Source organism: Ursus arctos, unplaced genomic scaffold, assembly GCF_023065955.2.
Source record: "Ursus arctos isolate Adak ecotype North America unplaced genomic scaffold, UrsArc2.0 scaffold_18, whole genome shotgun sequence".
NCBI lineage: Eukaryota > Metazoa > Chordata > Mammalia > Carnivora > Ursidae > Ursus > Ursus arctos.
In genome coordinates, this window is record NW_026622852.1 from 29,424,813 (window position 1) to 29,439,199 (window position 14,387).

Genomic DNA, 14,387 nt, shown 5'->3' on the forward strand with positions numbered 1-14,387 from the left:
CAGGCTGGGCTGGACACCCCTCATTACCCTGGTGCCAGAGGCTGGGATCTGCCCTCGTGCAGCTGCCTCCTCCCAGAAACTGGGTCTGGTTTCCAATACCCTGTTCGCAGTCTGACCTGCCATCCGTGTCCGCCTCTGTTCTTCATCCAACAACAGGGATGTCTTCTTTTACTTTTTCCTTTAAAAAAAAAAAAAAAGCACAAACGCCCCAAAGTTTAAAAAACCCGTAAGCCATCTTACAAATATCTCCCATGTATTTCTTCTCTTTCCCCCATGTATTTCATATTCCTGTTTACACTGAAATGTTTCTTTCCACCAAATAGCTCTGCTGTTTTTTAAAGTACATTGTTTGTTTTCAATTCTTTTTTTTAATGGATAAGTTATGAATGATGGCTCCAAAAAAGATTAGCTGAATGAATCTAAGTTGCTTTTCCCTTTTCACAAGGCATGTTTTTTAAACCGTAAAATTGGGTTTCAGGCATCAATGTGGTCTGGTGACACAGTTCGAGTAATAATAATAGCTACCATTTATTAAACACCTACCTGCTCTGTGCCAGACTCCTGGGTATGCCTCATCTTAATCTTTGCAACTGCCTGAAACATAGGTGTTAGGATCCCGGTTTTGCAAATGACAAGACTGAAGTCCAGATGGATTAACTAAGAGCCCTAATGACACTTGGCAGAGACCGTGACGGAGCCAAATCCAGTCTGTCTGACCCCAAACTCCTGCATATTTCTCTACTCCACAGGCCTCTCCTGGAAGAAACCCTTATATGACTGGGGAGTTAGTAGTCTTAAAGAAGGGAAGAATGCGCCTGAGGATTGACACCAGAAAAATGTAAAATGTCTTGGTCAGGGTCCCTCACCAAATGAGAGAGGAAGCTGGCCCTGCTCCTGAGTTACCGGAGGAGAGCATCTGGCCTGGAGAGAGTCTATGACTAAACCCTTCGGGAGTCAGTGCCGAGCGTGGGGTAGACCAGAAGAGCCTGGAGCCTCTCCCTCCACCCGTGCTCTTTGTCGGTTTGAGAACAGCAGAAAGATGGGGGAGTCACCTTGCTCCATGTTGGCTGGACAAGCCCTGGGCAGACCCAGGCAGGAAGTAGAGCTTGAACCCGAGTGGTCTCCAAAAGGACACAGACCAGCAAGGGAGCCAAAATCCCCTCTCGTTTACAGGTTTCACAGACAAGAAGATGCTTTACAAAGGGGATTACAGATGAATGAGAGGCACAGTTTAGGAACAGAACCCTGGACAGATGGCAACATCTCTGGTCCCACCACTCACCAAACCTCAGGAGGCAGGCAGTCCTGGGCTCAAAGTCTGGGTGAGTCACTTACTCCCCTGACCTTGTTTCCTCACCTGTAAAGTGGGAAGAGACAATTCCTCTTTCATAGCAAGTTTATTGTGAAGATTAAATAATTACAACAGCTAGTGTATTTCGAGTGCTCACATGTGCCAGGCGCTGTTCCAAGCACTTTTCACATCATTAACTCCCTTGGTAAGTGAAATAATGCCTATGTGCATATAAAGCACTTACCCCAGTACTAAGCTCTTATTAGGCCTAATAAGTAGTAGTAGTAATACCACTAGAAATGGTAATACCACTACTAATAGTAGTAGTAGTAATACCACTAGAAATGGTAAGATCAATGCCTCCTGAGGCTCCCACTCCATTATTTGGTTGATGGGGGTTTCATGAATGATTTCTTAGGTTCCACCGAAGTCAGCCTTCCCGTAGCATTCACCCTGGATCCCAATCTGCCAGCAGGGTCCGTGGTGCTCTCCCTCCCCCGTGGCGCCCTTCACCAAAGACAGCTCACAAGCAATGCCACATTCTAGCCCCAACGAAGTCACCTCTTCCTCGGGAGAAATGCCCCCAGATTCCTCCACTTCCCTTGGCCAGTAGTCTGCTCCTGGCTTTCTTAGAGGGGGATGTCCAGAACTGACCCCGAGCCCTCCATACAGACCAAGAGGCACGTGGGCTAGCCGGCCCACCCCTCTGTGTTCAGGCCTCTGGGCTGCTGCGCCGGCAGTCCCGGGTACCCGCATTTCGTGGCAGCCACGTCATCCTGTGGCTCATAGGGAACGTGTGGTTCTCCGGGCGCCCTAGGTTTGTTTTCTGTGGAGTTGTTGCTATGCTCTCTCAAGGGAGCAGTGAGCCAGGTCTCTCTGATCCTATTTACCAGCAGTGTAAGTCGGGCGTCTGGGAATCTGCGATTACGTCCCCACATTCCAGCCTACCGAGGGCATCCTGCATCGTGGGTCTCTTTTCTATCACATTCGCCATCTCTCCCAGTTGGTGCCATTGCTACTGGACAATCTCACTTGCTTTCTTACCCTAAAGCATCAAAGCGTTATAGGACAGTGTCGAAGAGCCTGGGGACTGCCCACGCTAGCGACCCTCTGCCCCCTCTGGTCTTGTGACCAAACCCACCGAAGATTCCCCCAACCTCTGCTTTCCACAGCCCATGTTTGTCCTGCTTGCACGCCAAAATGTCAGGAGAGTTCTTGCTACAGCCCTTACTGAAGCCCCCATGCACCTGTCTCCTTGATTTCTCTGACCTACCAGATTCGTAACCACAAACACAGGGGCGTGTGGCTGGCTGGTTCTTGGTGAACCCGCATCCACTCCTAGGCACCATCCCTCTCTCCTCTGTGGGCTCACACAGCATTTGTAAAATCAGTACTTCTCGAATGCCGCTGAGGGTCAGCCCCCAAATCCCATATGGCTGACCTCGCGCTTTCAGCCTCTCGGGACACCCAACGCTGCTGTGTCCCCCGCCGCCTGGCCCTTCCTTTCACTCGTCTCCCAAAAATCCTTAGAGGCGCTGGTCGGACATCGTCCGCGGTTTCCCGCCCTGCCCTCACGGCTACCTCATGGACCTGGAGACATGGGCTGATTGAATGCATCCTCATCTCTCCTTTCCCCATAATTATGCTCGCCCCACTATTTCTGTTTGCTGGTCATTCTCCACCCAAACGTCCAGTGTGCCTGTCACGGGCCAGAGGTGAGAAAGTTCTGCATTCTCTAGCCACCCAGGCTTGCACTGTTCGAAGCCTCTGGAGTGGTCTGCGACTCATTCTGGCATCGAGTACCTGTGTGTTCCGGCAGGGGCCTCCATTTTAGACTCCTGCTCCCAGTGTCTCTCTGTGTCTCTAATCTGGGGGGAGACGGGGCTAATTGTATTGAACCACGACATACATACGTAAAGTGCCCGAGTCTTAACGCACAGCTCAACCAATTTTCATAAATGGATACACCCATGTAAATAGCACCAACAGCCAGAACATGACCAGCACCCAGAAGCCCCCGTGGCGTCCCTCCCAGGCACCACCCTCCCTCAGGGTAACAGCATCCTGACTGTTGACACTGTAGATTGGTTTTTGTCTTTTCTTGGTCCTGGTATAAATGGACTCACCATCGTCCTCTTTCGTGTCTGGCTTCTCTCACTCAACGTAGTTCGTTGAGATTCGTTCCATATTGTCATACGTGACTGTAGATCTTCTATTCTCATGGTCGTGTGCTTGCCCTCGTCTTTTACACTCTGCCCTCATCCCACTGGATCCACGTGCAGCTCCCTCGGTTTTCTCTCCACCCGCCCCCAAGCGGGCTGGTTGCAAGTCTAACCTGCGTCCCCGCCTCTGGCCTCCCCCGTCAACCTACCCCTCACCTCCCCTCCACGTGAGCCTCTCTGGAGCTGGCTCCAATCATGTCCTCCCAGCTCAAAACATTTTATGGCTCCCTGTCAAGTTATGGGGCACTAACACCCAAGACTGGGGTTCCAGGCTACTGACAATGTGGTTTCAGTGGTTCCAGCTTCGGCAACCAGCTGGACCTCCCCCACTCCCACCTTCTACAGTCGAACTCCTCAGAATGTACTCGTGCGTCCGTTGCCATGGCCGCCCTCTTCTGCCTCCAGACCTTTGTTCCTGCTATTCTTTCAGCCTGGAATGTTCTTCCCACTCTTCCTCTCCTCCCATTGGTGAAATCTTTCACAACCCAGATCAAATGTCACGTCCCTGTGATGCCTCCTCTCGTCACCCAGTAGAAGTAATTGCTTCCTTCACTCAGCTCCCATGGTGAGATAGGCTCACGCTGAGAGATATCACTTATCACTTCTTTAAAAGTTAATTACCACATTTCACCCATTCTGAGACACACATTTGTATTCATCTCTGGGATCGGCCCGCGCCTTGCCATTGATGGCATCTTATAATTGACAGTATTTTTTTTTCCCTTTTTTGGTGATACATAAAATAATGGTGTCTTCAATTCGGTGAAATACAGTTTTTCCTTTTTTGTCCCAGCACCTTCGAGAAAGACTCTGTGACACCACACTGCATTGTAGAGTTAGTCCACATCTCTGGGTCCTTTTCCATGTGTGAGACCATAGGCACACACACAAAGCATGCAATGTGGGTTTGTTGAATGAATGGGCGTGCATTAGTCCCTACTAGCCGAACACCTACGTGTGCGCCCACCGTGGGGAGAGGGGGGAGCACGGGGACGGCTCTCAGTGCGGCTCTTCATGAGGTTCCTCACAAAGGGGAGAGAATTACTCTTTCCCTCCAGGGTGCTGAGGACCAGGTGACAGTGGGGGCATCTCACTTCCCTGGGGCTGGCATAGCTTCTGGGGGGAAAGCTACACAGGATTAATGCCAAATCCTTGATCAGCAAAGCAAGCCTCAATTATAACATCCTTCCTATCGGGTAAATATGATTTGCTTTTCAAGGATCTTATTTATGGCTTGGTTTTCAGGAGCACACGGAGACAGGAAGCTGTACGTCCTATCCTGCCAATCTTATTCCAAGCTTTAAATAACAACAGTGAGTCTTTTCATTTGCTTTTTCCTAATGAAATCAGTTATTCCCTCTGCCCCACCCCCAACCCAGCTCTATATGATATTCGATAACAAAGGACACAGATAGGCCAGCATCGGATTTTGGTGGTATTTTAGCTACTCTTTGCCCTTTTCTTAATATTCCAGCTGTTCAAATTCCATAGGTGACTTTAATAAAATCCAACATGTTCTATTGTTTTCCGGGTGCTTCTAAAATTTGGAAATACAGCGTACGTTGTCAGATGCTGTGGGACGATCCACTTTGTGTGATTGATGATACTGTATCCTCCTGATAAGTGTACCGTCTTGCACAAGTAGGTGTTAGATCTTCTGACTTCAGAAGGATCTGTGTCTATGTTTAAAGGATTGATTTCGCAGGAACTCTGCTCCTGTGTTCATCAGGGACCCCAGAAACAGGGTAACAACTTTATACAATTTGCTCCGTTTTTGGTCAGTTTGATGAAGGATTCACTCTACGTATTAGGTGTTGCTTTCTGTTGGATGGTTTTCCTGGGTATTCCAAGGGCATGGAGATTGCCAGGCCGACGAGCACGATAAAGTTCAATTGCATGGCCATCTGGACTTTCTTTGGGGAGTTTTTTTGATTGATATCTTTATTTTGTCAGGATCTTGGAAAGCACTTAATTCTTTTATACTATGTTCATTATCTTTTAGCAAATTAGATGCCTCTGGGGCTTTTCTAAATTCCATCTTCTCCTTTAAAAGATGGATACAATCACTTGCAATGTGAAAACAACAAATAAAAAAGTTTCTTGCTGTCAAAAACAGTGACCTCTGGCTAATAGGACCAGGAGTGAGAGGTAATGGAAGGGTAAAAGCTGATTTATTTTTCACCTTCTATCCTTCTGTACTGTTTGATTTTTTTTTTTACTATGAGCATGTATCTCTTTTATTAAAGAAAAAAAAAGCTTCCTGTATCACTTTGCTCTCTGTTTTATTATTGCTTTTGGTTCTATTTTTCTCCCTCTTATATTTTCATTTTGAGACATTCAGCCAGAGGATGACTCAGTTCATTAAAAAAAATCCAAGAACAATAAAACAACAAAAAGATTGAAAAAAAAAACCCACTACATTTGGTTTCTATTGTTTACTATTGCTTTTCCTTTTTCAATTTTCTTTTTATCTATGCTTAGATTTTTTTCAATATTAGATTTAATCTTATAATAGAAATGAAATAAAACCCTTAAGTCTCTACAAAATAAGCTTGTTGGGGGGAGTTAGAGGCCCTTTAGAGAATCTGGGGGGAGAATCTGGAGATGTGCTCTGCAGAGAAAGGTGTAGACACACAGCCTCAGGGGTCCCCCCACACCCCGCCCCGAAGCCCCAAATAGCTCTTCAGTATAATCTGGTGTGCAACGGCCTCTGTTTCTATTATCTCATTAAATGATCTCATTAATAATTCTGTAAGGTATTCTTCTACCCATTTTACAGGAGATAAAATGGAGTCTTAGGCTGAATGTCAAAATAGGACAGGAGAAGGGACAAACTTGGGGCTGTAATTTGGAACTTAAGAGGCCACCTGATCTCTTCCATCACACCGCAGTTTCAAGGTGAAGCGAACTCTTGATTTACTAGCTTCTCCTGGTTTTGTTCCCTTTGTTGAAAGTGGGCCTGATTGGGGCACCTGGGTGGCTCAGTCATTAAGTGTCGGACTCTTGCATTTGGCTCAGGTCACGATCTCACGGTCATCAGGTTCACGCAGAGCCCGCTTGAGATTCCTTCCTCCCTCACCCTGCCTCCTCCTCTGCTCCTCCCCCAGCTTGCGCGTGCACGCTCTCTCTCTCTCTCTCTAAAATAAAAAATAAATAAATAAAATCTAAAAAATAAAAAAGTGAGTACCTGATGCCTCATTGTTCTCTTTGCCGTTTCTTTTAGCAAGATCCCCTGTGGCTCGCATGTCCTTCTCTGGACATTATCTATGCTGCTATGAGTCTCCAAGGGGGTCATTTGATTTATTATCTCTTTGGAGGTCCTCAGAAGGGTCATAGGACCTGCAGTTCAAGTTTTCTCACTTCAACACCCCTGGCACATAACAACACAAGCCCTAAGAGCAAGGAAGGGAGGGAGCAGTGCAGGGAGGAGAGACGGCGGGGACCCAAGAAGGAGACATAAGGATGGCGTTTTGTTCCCAGGATGCTGGCACTTGGGAAGCCCCTTGGCCTCAGCTTCCTTTTTTTAAAATAGGATGAATGAGGACCATGGGCAGTTTTAACAATTGCATGTTGGGCTTCTACCATGTGCTTGACTCTGTGCTGGGCACTTTATAACCAGAAAAGGGCGCAGCTGGGATTCTAAGCTGGGTCTGGAGGCCTCCAGGGCGTTCTACTCCATCACCTTATGCTCTACCACCCCCACCATGATACCCTAACAGGCCCATTCTCCCAAGTGACTGGCAGAGAGATCAGGGGGATATGAAAGTAGACGCCACACCCTTCCAAATATCTCTTTTCTCTCTTTTTCTGAAGTTTATTTCTTGCCAAAGTCTACATTTTTAATGTTCATGACAGTGATATTATGATCAATGAAAAATTAATGTTCTGTGTCTATTCTTAGGCATTTATTTGTCTCCCAATCCACGATGCTAACATGAACTGACTTTGGGAGAAATATTCATTTGGGGGTCCTCTCCTCCCTTCCTCAACTAACCAGCATGTTACTAGGGCTTGCTGTTATGTTACAGTCTCTCTGCATATGTGTATCTGGGGGGATTTAGCCAAGACAGAGGGCAGGACTAGCGTTCCTCATTGTGACTGCTTCTGTACTGGCCCTTCCGGTCCCCCGACAAGCCAACCATCCCAACTCTGTGCCTCTGTGTACATGAAACCCTCCACCAGGAAATCTTTTCTCTCCAGTTCTAAACTGCACCTGGTTTTCAGGGCCCACATTAAATTCCACTTCCTCCATGAAGTCTTCCCTGGTTGTCCCTCCAAGGAGACGACCCCTGTGTCTTCTGAACGCTCAGCCCTCGTCCCTCCCCTCCTGCTGGGCACCGATCACATCTGACCTCGCATGCTCACTGCCAATGCTCAAGACCGCCTCTCCCAGTAGGCTGCGGCCACCTTTCTCTGCCTCCTCTTCAGCCCCGCCCAGGGCCTGGCAGGTAGTAGGTCCTCAGAGGGCCTTTGTTGAAGCTCACTGGTGATGCCCAAGACTCGTCTTCACTTTCTATCATTTCTCCTGTCTCCCTGCTCAGCTCTCCCAGTCCTCCGGGTCAGATTCATTGTCACTCCTTCTGGCCCTCCATGTCCCCTGTCCTCACTTCTTTTCTCACTGTGCACTTGACACTGCCTGTTGTGGTAATCCATCACTGGCAGAACAAACCACTCCAAGATTCTGTGGCTCAGAATAGCAAGCATGTTGCTTATGACTAGCATCTGAGCTGGGCTCAGCTGGACAGTTCTGCCGGTCCTGCTGGTGGTCACTCGTGGGGTTGCATTCAGTTGGCAGGCTGGCCGGAGGCTGGGCTCAGCTGGGAAGGCTGGCACATTTGGGATTCTCTGTCTCTCCAGTTCGTCTTGGAGCCTCTCCCTGTCCACATGGCTTCTGTGCACGCTCTCTCTGCATGAGGTCTCTCCAGCAGGGTAGCCAGCTTTTATGTGTCCACACAGGGCTCTGAGAGGACAGAAGCAGAAAACCCTGGCTTTCTTAAGGTTTGGGCCCAGAACAGGAACGATGTCACCTCCATCACATTCCATAGGAAAGCAAGTCATAGACCTAGCCCAGATACAAGGGGAGAGGACTTCAGAACACCGTGGCCCCCCAAGAGTTCTTCACTACCACTCCATACAGCAAGACTGTTTGACTCTGGGTCCGTCCCGCTCCCACGAGTGCTCCTTCTGAGGGCAGGGGCTGTGTCCCCAGGGCCTGCACAGTGCCTGACACAGAGTAGAGAACTTAGTAGGAAACAAGAGCAAATTCCATAACGAATGAGAGGCTGAACCGGTCTTCAAGACCTTTCAGGCAGAGCTGACATTCCGTGGTTCCAGTGCGCACAGTACTGACTACGGGCCCGTGCCCCAGCCACGTGCCACTTCTGGCTGCTCCCCGGATAGGCCGTTTTTAGGCCTCTGCTCCTTTTCACACGTTACTCTCTCTGCCTGGAGGATCCTATCCTTGTCCTGCTCACCTTTTCAAGCCATACTGTACATTTTTCACCCTCATTTGCATAGGTTGAGTTAACCACCTCCCCGGCTTAAGGCACATTCATCATTCATTCCATGCAGCACTCTTCTCCTGCTTGGTTTTCCCCTTCATCCTGGACCCCCATTCCTCCCCCAGCCCCCAACATGGTCACTCCTCCAATGTGCTTACATGTCACATGTTACCCATCCTTGTACAATATCTGTCCCTCTGGCAATGGGGGCCATGCCACCTCTGCCTCTCCATTTTCCCAAACTCTGTAGAGGTTCTTGGATATCTGTCCTCGAGCACCTGCAGGAGGGTCGCTCGGAGCTGCACACGCAGGATTTGGGACTGCCTGGATCCTAGGGATGGGAATTAGACTAACCAGGAAGCAGAAACTGCTTGAGTGTTTACAACACGGGGGCTTGCGTGCAGGGAACTGGTTGCTCAAGGAATGAAGAAGCTACGTGGGGGGACAGTGAGGTGGGAAAGTGCTACCGGAGCGCCAGAGGGAGGAGGGCTCATCTGGCAAAGCTGGAGTCATCACTCACCTGTCCTGGCTCCTTGGAGGAGGCACAGCTGCTGCTTGCAGATGCCACCTGAGGCCGAGAGGAGGAAGAGAGATGCCCTGGCTTCTCCCTTCCTTCCACCCTCCAACTTCCTGTGAGTGCCTCTCCGTGCAAGTTAGGGACAAGGAACCCGGGAAACACACCCTGCAGGGACCAGACCCCCACAATATGGGGCAGAGAAGGAGAGGGCAAGAGACACGCATCTCAGGGATACAGAGCCTGGGGCTGGCATCTCAGCAGGCACACACCCAATGTCACGAAAATCCGCCAGACTGCTCTCCCGATGGCTGTGCCGGTTTAACACGGCCTGCGTCCTTCCCAGTACTTAGCATTAGCCAACTTTCTAATTTGTTAAATTGATGGGTATGAAATGGAATCTTGCTGTTGTAGTTTGCATTTTCTCAATAACTGGTGAGTTTGAGCATCTCTGCATATACTTAAGCTAGTTTCTACTTCTAGGAAATGGCCTCTTCCCGATTTGCAAATAGTTCTTGCATAATCCAGCGATTAACCCCTTAGGAATCCCTTATCAGATTTAGGCATTGAAAACAACTCCTCCCTATCTGTTAACTTTGTGACCTTCATCTAAAAAGAAATCTTTAGGGGAGCCTGGGTGGCTCAGTTAGTTAAGCATCTGCTGTCGGCTCAGGTCATGATCTCAGGGTCCGGGGATTGAGTCCTGCTCAGCAGGGTGCCTGCTTCTCCCTCTGCCTGCCACTCCCCCACTTGGGTTTTCCCTCTCTCTCTCTGACAAATAAATAAAATCCATAAAAAATAATAAATCTTTAATTTTGATGTAGTCAAAGCCACACTTTGCCAGAGTGTCACCTTGGGCAGGTCGTGTCCCCGGGTTTGCCGTGTTGTAATTCTCGAAGCGTACAAACGCAGAGAGAGGGGAAGAAACTTGGTCTTTTCTCCAGCTTCCCTCTGTGGCCTGGTTTCCAGCTGTGGTTGCCTCAGGGAGATGTTCTCTGCTCTGTACCCAGGCTGAGTACTCATCGCTAAAGACGGCTTTGTTTTCCTGTGTCAACTTCCCAGAGAACATACTAGACATTGTCTTCACAAACAACACCACAGTTGCAAATAGCAAGGCAGAAGATGAACAGAAAGATGCATGCAACAAAATAACTTTCTAAACCAGGCTCCTCTCAGGAAACTATAAGGGAAGGGAGTAAATAGAAAGTTGAGAGTTGGCATTTTTGAGTTCTCACTTTTCTCAGGTGTCATATCTCAAGGAAACAGACGTATCTCAGGTTCATTTTCATTTCCCTAATCTCTTTAAAGTGCTCAGAAAGTCATACATTCATAGTTATGGCGAGACAGAAGGAGATTTGGACACATGTCGGACAGACCCTACTCCAACAAGTGGCTGGTCTGGGGTTTCCCACATGTCACCCCACTGCTTTGAGCTCAGTTTCCCCTAACCTGGAAAATGAGATTTACCATGGAAACCTTTCCAAAGAAGCTTCAGAGAGTGTAAATGAAGTGTTTGCAATTTTTATAGATTTTTTAAAAATATTTTATTTATTTATTTGTTTGTTTGAGAGACAGAGAGCATGAGTGGGGAGAGAGCAGAGGGGCAGAGGGAGAAGCAGAGTCCCTGCTGAGCAGGTAGCATGATGTGGGGCTCCATCCCAGGACTCTGAGATCATGACCTGAGCTGAAGGCAGACGCTTAACTGACTGAGCCACCTAGGTGCCCCACAATTTTTACAGTTGTTTAAAATACCTACTGTGCGCTAAACACTAAGGTGTTTTTTTCCTCATTTAATCTTCACAGTCATCACAGGAGGAGGAACTTGTGATCCCCACCTTACAGATGAGAAGGCTGAGAGATTCAGAGGTTCAGAGAGTTCCCAGGCTCAAACATCTAGGATTGCTCTGCCCTTAGACTAGAAACTGTTGGAGGAGATCACCAAGGGGACGTGACCGCTGGTTGACCTGGGAGCTGCACCCCGACACCGGAGGCTCCGCATCCTTCCCCTGTCCATGGAATGCGGGTTCCACTTGCCTTCCCCACTCCCAGAGGCTGCTTAAGGACACAGCCTTGGGATAGGAAGGAGGCGTCAAGACCATCTGGATGTACACATGCCTGAACCCAGCTAAGGCCTCTGTATCAACTTGTAAGGGATCCACCTCTCTTGCCGCTGTCTGAGACAAGTTTTGTATGTGAGTTCCCTTGCTTAGCAAGCATTTGGAGTGGGACTTTAGCTCTTCTAGTAGGTATCTCTCAAGCCTCTTTCAGACCAAAAAGTAACTCCTGGGAAATATGAAAGAGCCACAATCCTCATTTTCTTGCCTGGGAACCAAATTACAGATGGTGCTGCCCAGGGCTTCCCTCTCCTCCCCCAGCTTAGGCTCTCTTGGGCTCCCCAAACCCAGCTGCTGAGGCTCAGGGGCTCCCTTGAGATGGCAATGAGGTGGTTCCTATGGCTCTGAGCAAGTGGAAAAGGAGTGGGAGGACCTCGGCTACCCCAAGGGACAGAAGTGAGTGACAGCTCCTAGGAGGGTAGCTTCCCATTCATACAACAGGATCCAGAAACAACCAGGGCCTTCCCCAGGAGTGAGGCTTCTCCTTAGGCTTGTGGGGCCAGGAGATGTCCCAGCTCCCCAGCCCCTACTCCTTTGCTAAGGAAGTGATGCCTAGAACCTGGTGGGTGGACACAGGACAGAGGGGCTTGAGGGCAGAACTTGGGACTCTGAGGGTGGGCTGGGGAGACTCGGGGTAGACACAGCCATGCGCATGCACTCTGTCATTGCCACCCCGGGTGCCATCTGCCAGCTTCGGCTAAGGGTCCTGGGGCCGTGACGGGACAGGGCCCTCAGATGCCCCCTGTCCCTGAGGCTGGATAGAGAGTATTTCCTATTTCCAGCCAAGCCTTGTTCACAGGAAGTTCCCAGGACCCAGCCAGCAAGGAGCCGAAGGGCCAATGCTGATGCTTCTCCACTCGGGGCCATGTCAGCTGTGGAACAAAGTATCAGGGTGACTCTACGAGCAATGGCTCTTCTTTCCTTTCGTAAAAAAACGATCAGCAAGTCACAGAACGTCAGAGCCAGGAGCAACCTCAGAGGCAGTCACATGGAAACTGCCTCATGGTGCACCCAGGAAAACAGGCTCAGAGAGGGCAAGCCAGACTGCACAGCAGCCACCCTGGGCCTACATTCCCAGCAGAGCTCTCACCTCAAATGATTCCTAGCGGCCCCCATGAGAAAAGAGTTCATCCCCGGAAGACCTCTGCTGAATTGGGAGCTGCAACGAAAGCGGGATTTTCTTCTAGATTTTGAAAATTCAAAGGCATCACCCTCTCGTTTTTAAAACTGCATCCTGATTCATTTGGACTCATGCAGTTTGCAGAAACCTTGTTGCTCCCAAGAAAACAATAAAGAAATGATGGCTTCCTGAGTCGAATCCCTGGGAGGTGCAGGACTCCAGAAACATTCTGCTTTTCATCTCGCAGAGCCCATGGGGAACCAGAGAAATCCCAAGTCTCATGTTTCCCGGGAAGCAACACGACAGTGCTGGAGCAAGTACCAAAGGTAGCAGCCATTGGCGGAGAGGAAAGAAGGGGACTTGAGAGTTGGGAGGCTTAGATCCAAATGCCAGTTTTGTCACCGATTTGCTGTGTGACCTTGGGCAGGTGCCATCCCATTCTTGGCCTGTTTTCTCTCTCATAATTTGGAGGAAAGAGGAGATGCTCTTTAAGCACCCTTCCAGAATCAGCTCTGCCTGGGGTTCCGGGCCGTCTCACCGCTGTCCCTGGACACCACCTCCAGTCTTCCCTCTGGGCTTGCAAAGCCAAGGAGGGGTGGGAAAGTGTCTCCCAGCATGTTTTCTTTCCACTTAAGCTCAGATTTACTAAGTGACTTGTCCACATTTTTTTGGAAGTGACAGCTAATGGATAAGGAGTACCTTAGTTGCTTTGTCTGGATCTGACCGGGGAAATCAGCAGAAAGACAATCTCTAGATTGCTCAGGGCTGACGTTACTGCTACAGGATGATGTTAATTCTGCTGTTTACAGAAATAAGTCCAGTGTGAGTCGAGGCTTTTGGTGTTTAAAACCAGATGGTATTTCCTGCCTTGATCAGCCTCAGAGCTTTGGTTCCCATGACAACCCCGAAGTTCCACCTACTGCAACTTCCCCGGTCTCCAAGCTTCTTCCTCTTCCACCATTGTGCCAGGGTCCCTGGAGAAAAAAGCCACTAAGTAGCATGTGCACAGCGCTTTACAGTTTGCAACACACCCCAGTATTTATTATCTCACTTACTCCTCACCGCAGCCTCGCCAGACAGCGTTTGCTGTTCTCTCCATTTCACAGGTGGGAAAACCAAGGCCCCGGAGATGAGCTGATCTGCCCTCTCAGCCCAAGTAGTGTCAGCAGGACTCAAACTCAGGTTTTATGACTTTGAACCTCATGTGGGGTCTGCTACAGAAGGATGAATATGAATGCCCTGCCCTGCAGACCATTTACTTGCTCTGGCTTCTAAGTGGTCAATTCCATACCTATACTGGGTCTCGATCAAGGTGTGGCATCCCCTGGCAAGTTACTTGACTTCTCTGTGCCTCGTTTTGCTCATCTATGAAATGGGTAATAATAATGGTAGCTCTGGATGGCTGAGAGGATTCGATAGCATGTGCGTCAAAGCACAGTGAGCCCTTACTGGATTTCAGCGGGCCTGAAAAGCCCGGGGGAGGTTCAGTTGTACTCTAACCAGCATGTGACCTTGAGTGGGTCACTTGGCTTGTTGGAGCCGGTGTCGCTGAGTAAGAGGTGACGGCATCGTGGTGTTCATACGGATGTCGTGCATGAGGAGGTCAGGGCAAGGGAGGGTCCTGG